The following is a 13821-nucleotide window of genomic DNA, read 5'->3' on the forward strand; positions in this document are numbered from 1 at the left end:
CTCTCTGCAGGCAACAGTGCAGCACTATCTCTCTCTCTCTGTTTCTGGCACAACAGCGCCCCTACTGGTACTCATTGGTACTCGTGCTCATAGTCACATAGGTGTAGCCTGGCTAATAAGCCAGACTAATATCACACAACACTGTCGCGGTATATCAGTCTGGGCTGGCTCCACTTGGATTTCATTTCCCGGGGGGCGGGTTCAAACATTTTCTCTTTGACGCAATTGGTCAGAGCTACTGTCAGTCAAAAGTCTCAAGCATTGAACGTCACTGTACCAAAGCCCGCCCATATTGCATACCGTGTCCCGATTGGTCCGACCTGTTCTCGATTGTAGGAAAGAGGCGTGCTACTGAGCCTCGCCAGACCGAAATCCGCTGGTAGGCAACTTTTTTTTGCCAACGGCTGATTCGGTCTGGTTTATTAACCAGGCTAACATAGGTGAACGTCACATAGTTAGGTGAACGTCACATAGTTAGGTGAATACGGGCATTGCTGTTCCTTGGAGTGGTTGCACCACTCAAAAAACGGATCTACAAGCTCACAGAGCATAACTTCGTGCCACACTGCGAGCTTCAGAGCTTGTATATAGGCCTGCACATATTATGTGTGCAGGCCTATAAAGCAAACGCATGTGAGAAATATTGAATTTGTTTTTTGTTTGTTTTTACATAAATCTCTTCCGATGGGTCCCTGGCACGAAACCTTTTCAGATGGGAGGGGTCCGCGGCCAAATTAACCCATTCTGGGCGGGAACCCCTTTTGGTGTTAGCATTATGTTATGCTTTAGCTATTGAAAAATAGCAGATCTACAAGCTCATAGCGCGCCACCGAGTGGCGCGCTACGAGCTTGTAGGTCTGCTATTTTTGAAAAATCGAAGAACCACTGACATAGAAACTTATCAGTGTTTTCAGGAAACTGTCAGGATGTAGAAGACATTTTTAGAATCTGATCTCAGGTCAAAATGGGTTAATACATAATTATCATCAATTTGGGTCGTCGTGTGAGAACCACTGCTGTACTGTACTGTACTGTACTGTACTGTACTGTACTGTACTGTACTGTACTGTACTGTACTGTACTGTACTGTACTGTACTGTACTGTACTGTACGTAATAGCAGCAGTGTCACATGAGTGGCTGCAGTAACGTGAACACTGAACAGGCTCAGACAGCAGCACGTGGAACCCCTGGGAGCCCGTCGGGGTTCCCGAGGGCTCCCAAGGACTGTTTCTGTCTTCTTATTGGCCTGTCTGTCTGTCTGTCTGTCTGTCTGTCTGTCTGTCTGTCTGTCTGGCAACAGCGTCTAGATTCACAGCTAAACGGACCTATACTGTATAAGCGTCCATTTCTTTTTACGTGCACTCGCAGTTAAACTAACTGAGGATTTTACTGGGACAATGTTCCTGGAGTCGCTGTATAGTTTGACTGCCGACTTGTTCCTCATTATTCACACCGTGACTGTCTCTCGGCTGCGTGTTCCTGTCAGCGCACGCACACGCACACGCACGCACACGCACACGCACGCGCACGCGCGCGCGCACACACACACACACACACACACACACACACACACAGAGAGACACATAGATGAAAAACTGCTTTCTTGCCTGCCAATGGGAGATAAAAAAAAGAAGTAATATTTCAAGTCTCGAAAAACACAACTGGGGCTTCAAAGTGTTGTTTTCCGTACAGTCACATAGCAACAGCCGGAGTGATTTTCCGAGGGGAGTTGCTCAGTGGAGGGTGACATTTTATATTTTACAGTTCAGCCATTTAGCTGAACGTTTTGTCAGATTCCAGAGGGACAGTGGAGCTGTGTGCAGTGCTTAATGCCTTAATGCCATTTTTGTCTCCACCAGGCCAGTATGTTTTGCACTCCGTCCGTCCGTCCGTGTGTCCGTCCGTCCGTGTGTCCGTCTGTCCGTCTGTGAACAGCTAATCTCTGGCACCGTTGGCTTGATCGCAGCCATACTCTGCACACACACTCCCTGGATGCCAGAGCTGAACCTCTGCTCCAAAGTTTTCACATTGGCCTGTTATAGCGCCACCAGGAGGCCGCTTTGTGCAAAACAAATGTTTTGACAGTACACCTACAGATTTTGTCCAAACATTACGCAAATTGGTACACAGTCTCTCTAGAGCCATTCAACGAAATACGTCTTTCAGATTTTTCAGACTCCATCCTGATTGGCTACGATTGGCTTCCAAAGTTCGAAGGAGTGCTCCGTTTCAAACAAAATGCTGCAAATCATGAACACATCGTGTGATTTCCGTGAAATTTTGCACGCACATTCCCACTAGGCCGAGGAAGAAATGCCAATTGAATATTTTCAATTCAGCCTCATGGTGGCGCTATAACTGGCCGATTTGTGTTTTTACCTATAACTGCACCGATCTGTGTAAAACCATGTATGCACACTCCCTAGAGGCCAAGGAAAAACCTTTGCCTGGAATTTTTCACATCTGCTCTTTATAGCGCCACCAGGAGGCCGACATATGTAAAACACATTTTCTAATATTACTCCTTCAGATTTTATCCAAATATCACGCAAATTGGTACACAATGCTCTCCATAGTTTGATTTCTCATAATTATCCATCCTGATTGGCTACGATTGGCTTCTAAAGTTTTCAGGAGTAGCCCGTTTTGTACCCGTTTTGTACAAATCGCCACAACTCCTCAACGCAGCGTTCAATTGCGGTGAAACTGTGCATGCCTATTCCCACTACTAGGATGAGGAAGAAATGCCACTTGACAGTTTTCAAATCAGCCTCATGGTGGCGCTACAACAGGCCAAATCGCGTCACACACACACACACACACACACACACACACACACACACACACACACACACACACACACACACACACACACACACACACACACACACACACACACACACACACACACACACACAAAAAACCCAAAAAACATTTATATTACTCCTAAACATTTTTCCAAACATCACACACACTCCTATCCTCCTGGTGGAGACCTGTGCCCAGAAGGGCACTTTTTCTAGTTTGTTTTGTTTTTCACAGACATCTTTCACTAGCGTGATTCGCTAACGTGTAGCTTACCCATAGCGCAGTCCAAATGTTTCCCGCTCAATGCAAACACAGAGCTGATTAATGAGTTAGGTCTCTATAGAGGAACTCTACCGGCAGTGTTTCAATGTCCGCTTATTATAGCCTAAACGACGTTGGGCTTTTTAGTCTCTTCAAAATATCAGTAGTTACGGGTCCCACCCCCCCCCCCCCCCCCCCTCTACTGCCTCCAAAGAACACAACTCTGAGTTCTGATTTTGAATGCTATAACACAGCATTCTGCCTAGCAACACCAGGAGCATTTCAGTCAGACAGACAGACAGACAGACAGACAGACAGACAGACAGACAGACAGACAGACAGACAGACAGACAGACAGACAGACAGACAGACAGACAGACAGACAGACAGACAGACAGACAGACAGACAGACAGAATTGTCATTCAACAATACATGAAATGCGTAATTGTAAATCCTGTCCACTGGCTTAGGCCTAGCCGCCTAGTTACTATAATCTAAATTCTAAAACTACTAGTATAATTAAAATAATGCTAAAATAGGCCTACTAGTAAAATCACTACTCAAAAAACACAGTCAGTTCATAATGAAGACAGACATATTGCACAACAAGGCATCCTCAGCAGCACTCTCACCACCTGGATGGATTTATTTCCCTGCTATTTATGTTCATCAAGCTTCGCCGACACGCTTTGACGTAATATGTCTCTGAGATTTAGCCATTTCTAGAAACAGACAGAGGACAAAGTGTGTGTGCTAACTCTGTGCATTAATTAATAACCATCTGGTTGTGTTTGGATACACTCAGAAAAGGATTATCTGCTCTTCAAAACAGTCCATGGAAACTACTGCAGAAATACACATTAACAAATACATCATCGAGGGTGACCAACCACACACACAGCCGTTGCGATGTGGTGTGAGCTTGTAGATCGGCTATTTTTGGCAAATGTTCCCCCCAGAACAATTATAGATGCTATAGGGTTCGAGTTGTTAAAAACTTAACCCATTTAGCCCTGTGGTCGATTCTAAAAAATGTGCTTCTAAATCCGTAAACAGTTTTCTGAATATGACTCAGTGGTTCCCAACCTTTTTCATGTCAAGGACCCCCAGAATTATCTGTATTTGGTCACAGACCCCCATCTGAAAATATGTTGTTCCAGGGACCCCCGAGAAGCAAAGATTTGAGTCAAAAACGTGACATAGTGTAGTGTATATCTTATGGGGGAGGATTTGCAAATTTAAGATTTACGCAGCCTATAATATGACATAAATGTAAGGTGTTACAATGTCATTCGGGGGTGCCGTGGATGAAAAGGTTATTTACAAGGGGTGGTGCCCCGCCAAGCCCAAAATGTTTGAGAACCACTGACTGATCTTCGGTGTGCTACCCCATGAAAGACTCATGGGGGTGTGGACCCCTTTATTAGACTATTTTCCTACTGAAATTTCTCGGATCCTTCTAAAGGCCCAATGCCCCATTGTTTGGACAGACCTAGGATAGAAAAAAAATGGGAAAAACAAAACAAAAAACTGTATGCCTACATGTGAATTGGCTCGAGGCATGTGCAATACTGTGGCTGTCTTGGTTTGCTTTCCTTTTTTGCTTGTTTTTCTTTCTGTTTTGCTTCTTATGGTATGGTGTCCCAATGTTTGTTTTGTCTGCCTGTAAAGTATGTCTTTTGTAAAGTAAGTAACTGTACGTGATTTATTTTTAAACCAATACAAATATTAAAACACTGACTGATCTATATCTATCTGAAATGAGTCAGTGTTTAATAGTCCTGACAGTGAAAACATTCAAGGACTTACAGTGTAGTGTACTGTAGCTGTTTGTTCTCCTAAGAGGCGCATGTGGTATAACACTGGCCTCAGGGCATTACAGTGAGAACATACTGGACACAACGTTAGAGTGAATGTAGGCCTACTGGACAGGACATGGTCAGAGTGGCTAATGATTCCTTTTGCTTTCTGGGCCACCCGTTCCTCCCAAAGGAAGCACAGCACAGACATCTGACATCAGCTCTTTGCTGGAGCTCTGTTATCGTGGAGCTAAACGGCTGCCATGTTATGGTCAGAATGATGGGCGGCCATTTTTATTTTGTTTTTATATATAGGCCTATCTCACAGCCCCCTTTCCACGCCCCCTTCCGGTAGCTAGTGGTGTCATTTAACATTAGGCATTTACACTTTTTTTCTCTGGAGAATCTAAGTACATTTCCTAATGTTAAAATGTCAAAGACCGATAATAATATGAAGAAAACACAATGGTATAACAACTCAAATAAGTAGAATAAACCTTACCTTTACAAAACGGTAGTTTGTGGCTTGTGAAAATACCTCTTTTAACATGGAAGTCTATGGACCGCAGAAAAAATAACACCATTAGCTCCAAAAGGGGGCGTGGAAAGGGGGCGGGGAAATGCTGTGAGATAGGCCTATTGGAGACTCAGTATAGGAGACTCTTTGGCCCCTTTTGGTTCCCAATGGGAAACGGTTCAGTTCTTTTTGGTTCTTAGTCCATGAGCCAGAGCTCCAAAATTGGAACGTTAATAATGAATTGAGTGAGCAAAACCTTCATTTTAGGTCTAGTTTTTCCCACCAATTTTGGAGCTCTGGCTCATGGACTAAGAACCAAAAAGAACTGAACCGGTTCCCATTGAGAACCAACCGGTGGAAAGGGGGTCACTGTGTCTCCTACCGGAGATTCCACCGGTCATCAAATTATTGGTTTAGGAATGTGACAAAAAACAAATCTCCATGAATTCAAGGCTTCTTGGGTAGTGTAATTGATTTTTGGTGAACTATACGTACTCATTTAATGATTACGTGGACTGTGCAGGAGCCAGTATGTGAGAATAGATGTGTGAACTATTCTGACTAACTGACTGACTGACTGACTGACTGACTGACTGAATGAATGGTAAATGGTGCATTTATATAGAGCCTTTATCCAAGGCGCTTTACATATATTGTGCATTACATTCACCCATTCACACACACACATTCATACACCGGAATGGCAGTGTAAACCATGCAAGGCACCAACCAGCACATCAGGAGCAATTATAGACACTTTGACACTAACTCTGGGGGAGCCCGGGTTCGAACTGGCAACCTTGCGGTTAGTGTATATAGTGTATGTATATATAGTGTATGCCCTAAATATGTCCACTATCTCTGCATATTGTTGTGGGAACGTAAAAATAAATGACGCCACATACAGTAAAAAGCAAATGTGCACCCTTTGTGGTTGTGCTATACTGAAGGAAAGAGAGGAATATATTTAACTACCCTACTTACAGTAGAACAGAGCAGGGAACGTGTGTGTGTGTGTGTGTGTGTGTGTGTGTGTGTGCGTGCGTGTGTGTGTGTGTGTGTGTGTGCGTGCGTGCGTGCGTGCGTGCGTGCGGCCGTGCGGCCGTGCGTGCGGCCGTGCTTGTCGCTGTCAGCAGTCAGTATAACGAAGCTTCGCTGTCACAAATATACCACCTGCTACCTGACCATGAGAAGCTGATTAAAATGGATTAAAACATGTTAATTCATTTATTACATTAATGGCATTGCACTCCTTTTGACAGCCCTGCAGAACAGCACATCCCCTCCTGACTGCTTAATACGCTTCTTGGAACTTAAGGTGACTTTGATTCTGTCATTCTGTTGTTTGGTTTCATGTATTAATGCATGGTCATGTCCGTTGTTCTAGCGACTAAGAAACTAATATCTACCGTATACTAAAAAGACAGAGCCTCTGCCTGCTGACCAAAATCCTAATATGTATAGTATGTACGTACAGTAGGTATACATGCATACGCCCATCTAACCATCTTCCATATTCCATCCATCATCCATCCATCCACCCATTATCAACCCATGCATTTAACCATCATACAGACACCATCCATCCATCCATCCATCCATGATCCATCCAGCCTCCCCCCATTGTATTCAAAATGAAAGAACATCTATACAAGCATGAAGCGCCCGCTTGGTTAATCCACCCTCCACCCCTGCCTGCCCCTCGTCTCGTCACAAAGACGCCGAGAGCGGTGAATCGACAGATAAGTGGCTTCAGAGCATCACGGCGTTTTGTAATTAGTGTTAATGAAAGACCTGCATGTGACACTGTTCAATCAAGAGAGAAAGAGAGATACAGAGATAGATATGGGGGGGGGGGGGGGGGGGTCTTTAACCCATTTAGACCGGAGGTCGATTCTAAAAATGTCTTCTAAATCACGACAGTTTTCTGAAAAAAAACCTACGTTTCTATGTCAGTGGTTCTCAAACTATTTCATGTCAAGAACCCCCAGAATGATATGCAATTGGCCGCCGAGCCCCGTCTGAAAATGTAGTTCCCCCAGAAGCAAAGATTTGAGCGAAGAACGTTCGCTCTGAAAGAATATATTCAAACATTTGTGCCACATTTTCACTATTTTTCAAAAATAGCAGACCTGCAAGCTCGGTGCCGCGCTATGAGCTTGTAGATCTGCTATTTTTCAATAGCTAAAGTGTAGCAAAAGGGGTTCCCGCCCAAAATGGCTTAGTTAATGAGATGGAGAGAAGTAATGGTCATGGAGAAGCAGACAAAGAGTTGAAGAGAGATAAAAAAAAAAAAATTGAAATGCAGATATGGGTAGAGAGATTCCGACTGGAGGGCTCCGTCTTGCACGCCCGCCTTATCCCTAATCTTATTGGCCACATTTGACTATTTTGAAAAAACATTTTAAAATAGTTCAACTAGCCAATCTACATCGGCATGTTGTGAGCTGGTATTTGGACAATTTTAAAATGTATTTAAAGATGGTAAAAAAATGGCAGCGTGGAAGAGAGAGTATAGGCATAGACAGTAATAGCACAAGACAACGGGTATGAGAGACTCCTTACTACCCTTTTCCTTCCGCCATCCGTAGGAGCCCTAGTCCTTGATCCTTTCACTAGTGGGGTGAACAATTATAATAATTCACATAAAGAAAAAAAAAAGAAAATCATTTGTTTTATTAGAGGCAGGAGAGAGAGAGAGAGAGAGAGAGAGAGAGAGAGAGAGATTACAGTATAGTTAAGTTGAGCTTCACTGCTTCTTTCAGCCTGATTGGCTGCCTATTATTCCAGTCTGCGTGTGCGCGTGCGTGTGCGTGTGCATGTGCATGTGCATGTGCATGTGCATGTGCATGCATGTGCATGTGCGTGCAAGCGACAGTTGTCATCACCCTATTTGGGAGATGAGAGAGAGAGAGAGAGAGAGAGGATTTAAATATAGAAGTGTTTATGGGGGCATGTATTGTACTGTCCTGTCCTTCCTCCTTTCCCTCATGGTGGTCAGTCTATCTATCCCCTGTCTGTGTCTCTGATCTCAGTGGTGTATATTATCTTAGCAGGTATAAATCCCTCCACAGCGCTGTGACTCTATTCCAGCGGACAACGAGTGCTTCACACTAATATTGTTGCTGTCGGGCAGAAGCCTCCCACCTCCATGTTTGTGTTTGTTTTCCGCAAATGTTTGCCCACACTTGATCATAGCCTATACTGCAGCGTCACACACAAGTATCAAAAGTAGCAGATCCGCAAGCTTGGTTAATTGTGCTGTGTTTCGAGCTTGTAGATCTACTAATTTTTTAATCCTGAAAAGTAGCCTGACAGTTTTGGACATAGGCTAATGAGGTTTCCACCCGACAGAGATTGATTGATTGATTGATTGATTGATTGATTGATTGATTGAGCAGTTTAAATTCATACACAAGAAAGCCTGTAGACTTGTTTCCATAATAGACAAAATACTATTGCACTGCTGGTCATGTCCAAATTGTTCTAGCTAGACTAGAAACTAAACTTTCTATAAAGACTGATGAAAAGCTATTTTAAATGCAAAGTAATGCAGTACCTTCACGCAGACAAAGCTCATAAGGTAACAACAAAGCCACAACAAAGAGTAGAAACAGCTTTTTTTAAACCTGCGGCCACCCGCAGCAAACTACAAAAACAGCTATGTGAAGTGGAGTGGTGTGTTGTTTGGCTCCATGGAAATGAGGGCTGTTGACTGTTCCACCTAAATGGATGAACTGCATAATGAATTGTATAATTAGAATTTGTAATTCAGAGCATAGAATATCAGAGGCTATCATAAACGGGTGAACATGAAAGCGAGTTATTTTTGTTACATCCGGTGGTGTCGACGGTTCAATCATACCTTGTTGTTTCCAGGATATTCGGTGGCCAGCGCTCTCTAAGGTCTCCGTTGCTCAGTTCAAGTTTATGCTCGCTCAAGTGGCGGAAACTGGAAAGTAATGGAATACAATTTAAAATGTGTCTAGTTCACTGGCTTAGAAAAAAGTCACACCCGTGTGAACTGAGTGGTGCAACTCCGTGTGGGGGTCCCCGGTGGGTCCCCACTCCCCGGACATTCCAGACCCACAGGAACGCGCCCAGGGTGCCAGCCCGGTTCCGGCGAGCCGCCCCGCGTCCGAAGCGGTCGATAACAGAGTTACTGTGTGGGGGAATTAGCAGACATCTCTCTCTCTCTCTCTCTCTCTCTCTCTCTCTCTCTATCTCATTAGCAGGCAACAGTGGAACACTATCTCTCTCTCTGTTTCTAGCACAACAGCGCCACTTTTGCCCCTACTGGTACTTTAATCATACATAGGGACACGTACGTGAACATAGGGACATTGCTGTTCCTTGGAGTGGTTCCACCACTCAAAAAATGTAGCACCCAAATATTGACTATTTTTCAAAGGTTAGTGATACTCACAGGCACTACACCAGAGGGAGCCCTACACATTAAAAAAGATGGTTGGCCAATAACATGTCCTTTAAGTGTAGAATAGATACATAACAAGATGAAAAAGAAATCCAGTTCTATTGGTCAGTTTTTATGAAATTGTTTTGTTTTTGTGTTTTTGTTTTATGTTTTTCTTGGTAAAAAACATAAAACATAAAACTTTATCCAAGGCGCTTTACATATACATTCACCCATTCACACACGCATTCATACACTGATGGCGACGGAAACCATGCCAACCATCAGGAGCAATAGAGGGTATGCGCGTGACATCATCAGCAAACCAGGAAGTTATGCAGGAACGCCTGAGTGGCAAAAAACTACTTTCTGGCCTTGACAGCCCATACATCCACACAGAAAAGTCATATCTGATTGCATTAAACAACATTAAACGATGTTAAACTCACTTTGCCTGTTGCTTTGCCACTCAATTTGCCACTCGATGTGCCATTCACTTTAAGCATGCGCATACTCTCTATTAGGGGTTCAGTGTCTTGCTCAAGGACACTTCGACACTAACTCTGGGGGAGCCCAGGTTCGAACTCCGGCCGCTCTACCCCTGAACCACCGCCGTCTGCTGTCCGTTGCCCATCGTTGTCTCGGAAAGGGGGGGCAGGGCAAAATACAAAAGGTATTTTGTTTTTGTCTGTTTTGTATTGTTGCTCCCCATCCCCTTTCCCCAAGAGGACCACGACGGAAACAAGCCTAACGGCGTTCTTGTGTCTCTATCCTTTTGAATGTATTTTCAATAAAGTAATCAATCAATCAATCAATCAATCAATCAATCAATCAATCAATCAATTTACCCAAGAGCTGTACTCAAGTACAATATATTGAGGTACTTTTGATTTTCAATACTTAAATACCTCTGCATGTCAGAGACGTAGAGATTATTATTACTAGATCGACTATTTTTGGAAACATTGTATTATTTTTATTATATGAGTTTTTTGGAGGATCGTGTATGAGAGTCAGTCTACTTTTCTCTTTGCTTTGTCTTTTTTTTATTGACTTCATCATTGACTTTTTTGGAAATGTGCCTTTCATAATGAGTGATAGCCCAGAGCAGTGGGTTTTCAATTTGTTTTATATCAAGGCCCATTATTTATTTGACATTTGATCCATGGACCACCATTTGATGAGATTTAGCCTCTCAGACCCAAAACTGAAGAATATTTTGTTATCGTTGGCTAATGCTGTTGGCAAACGTTGATCAAAATAACAATTCTTCTACATTCTCTAATTGTGTAGACTTCTTGTAAGTAATGCAGATGTTTAACAATAATGTAACTCTTGAGAGCGTAAAATGAAACTCAAGGGTCCATTTGGTTTCATTTTACGCTCTCAAGAGTTAAAGATCTAATAAGGGTCCATTTGGTTACCAACTCTCAATCATTTAGCTGCAGGGGGACCACCTGGAACCCCCTCAAGGACCACTAGTGGTGGTCCCCGAACCACTGTTGATAAAACCACTGGCCCAGAGTGAAAAGGGAAATGTCGGTGAGTTAAAACAGAGAGATGTGTCAGGGTTAACTCACCGTCGCGATTGATGCGTAAGATTCTAGTAGTAACTGTTGTAATCTCTAAGTACTGGACCCTCGTCTGGTTCTGACAGACAGGTAGTGTGTGCAGGCTGGGTGGTGTGTGACAATCCTGTTGAAGTATTCCTTTGGTACGGCGACTGCGGCGGCGGGCCCGGGAGAACAAATTAATGGACACGAGACAGTATCACGCTAAGGTTCACAAAGTTTATTACACAAACAGGAAACATATATAGTGCTGGATCATAATGACGTGACAATAAGATATGAGACAGAAGAACGTGCCTACTGCAGCGAGGCTGACCTTGCTGCCGCTGAGATGTCTCTCGTAGCCTATCTATAAAGTATGCTACAGTACAGGCAGTACACAATACATATCAAGTACACTGTATCTCAAGTTCAAGTACATAGACTAAGATGTACTGTGCATGGGCTAATATCATAACAGTAACTATTCCACATTCCACACTAGTACGTACCAGTCTAGTCTGTAACTAGGCCTATATATGCCTCCTAAGGCCACAAACAGAAGCTGTCATATATCAGATCATTTTGGTTCAGAAATATATTGTATATTTCTATAAGAAAGATATGTTAAAAAACATATATTTTTTAAAGGAGAATTCCATACTAGAAGGCTTTCTTACCTTTATTTGTAGTTGTTACGTCCAGGTGTTATTTTGTGCAAAAGCGCATTATTGGCTATTTCCCCTAACCTGACTCCGCCAGATGGGGCAGCAGAGAGTACACTGGGGGGGGGACCCAGTGTACTCTCTGCAATTGAATGCAATTCATTGAGGGCTTATGGTAGGGGAAATATAACCTGACTCCGCCAGATGGGGCAGCAGAGAGTACACTGGGTCCCCCCCCCAGTGTACTCTCTGCTGCCCCATCTGGCGGAGTCAGGTTATATTTCCCCTACCATAAGCCCTCAATGAATTGCATTCAATTGCATTGAATTGAATGGGCATTGGGGTGTTGTGCTAATTCGCTTATTTCCATCGCTCAAAAATCATCGTATATATCCTCTCTTCATAATGTAAATAGTATCCCAAGCGGCACACTTTACTACTTATTTCGATGGAAATAAGCGAATTAGCACAAAAACCCAACCCCCATTGAGGGCTTATATTAGGGGAAATAGCCAATAATGCACTTTTGCACAAAATAACACCTGGCCCTCTTTGTTGGGGACGTAACAACTACAAATAAAGGTAAGAAAACCTTCTAAGCATGGAATTCTCCTTTAAATGTCCATTCCTGCTAAGCAGCTAGCAATAACATGCATTGACTGTTTTGATTTACAGTAAAGGGCAAATATTATATCCGACTGCAGACCGCATTTTCATCGCTTCGCCGGCTGTTGGTTGGAAGGCTACACACACATACACACATGTATGAGCCAACAGTGTACCACACCCCCAGAGACCATATATATATATACCGTACACTCAGCAAGTTTCATTATCCTTATTTGTGAGAATGGACATTTTGGGTGCATGCAGGTGCCAGAGGAAAGACCATGAAGGGGGTGGGGGGGGGGGGGGCATGAAGGAGCACAGCAGCACATTCCATGCATGGCTTGTATAGTTTTTTCAGATGTTTGGGATCAAAGGGATTAATAGAACAGCAATCAACCTTCATCAGACCTCGCACGCACGCACACACACACTCGCACGCACATACGCACACGCACACACACACACACACACGCACACACGCACACACACACACACACACACACACACACACACACACACACACACACACACACACACACACACACACACACACACACACACACACACACACACACACACACACACACCCTCCAGCCCTACTTAAGCAAACTCAGGCTTTTAAAAACCGTGTTTGAGTGTGTGCTTGTGTGCGCGCGTGCTGGTATAGTCCCGGAGGGGTTGAGTTGTTGCTAAATTTATCAGCTCGTCTCCTCCTGAGAGCGCTACTCACTTTGTTATCTCAGCCATGACTGCGTGCGTGTGTGCGTGCGTCAGTATATCCTCCTCTCTTCTCCTACCTGATCTCTTCCGTCCTTGTCCTCCTTGGTTCAGGACTTTGACGAAGCCTCTCTGGGGAGAGAGTAAAGTATTACCAGAACACCTTCAGTAAATCCATGTAAACACACCGGCCCATCCATCCATCCATCCATCCATCCACCCATCCATCCATCCATCCATCGTCACTCTCTTTCGCACACACACACACACACACACACACACACACACACACACACACACACACACACACACACACACACACACACACACACACACACACACACACACACACACACACACGCTTGGACTTTACCAGCCATCTGGTGGCTAATGAACCTAATACAAATCTCAGAAGTTGAAGCAGTTTTTAAGGTATAGAAGCGCTGCAGCCTCAGGACTCATCGGGTATAGAAGTGCT

This window comes from Electrona antarctica, assembly GCF_951216825.1.
Source record: "Electrona antarctica genome assembly, chromosome: 14".
NCBI lineage: Eukaryota > Metazoa > Chordata > Actinopteri > Myctophiformes > Myctophidae > Electrona > Electrona antarctica.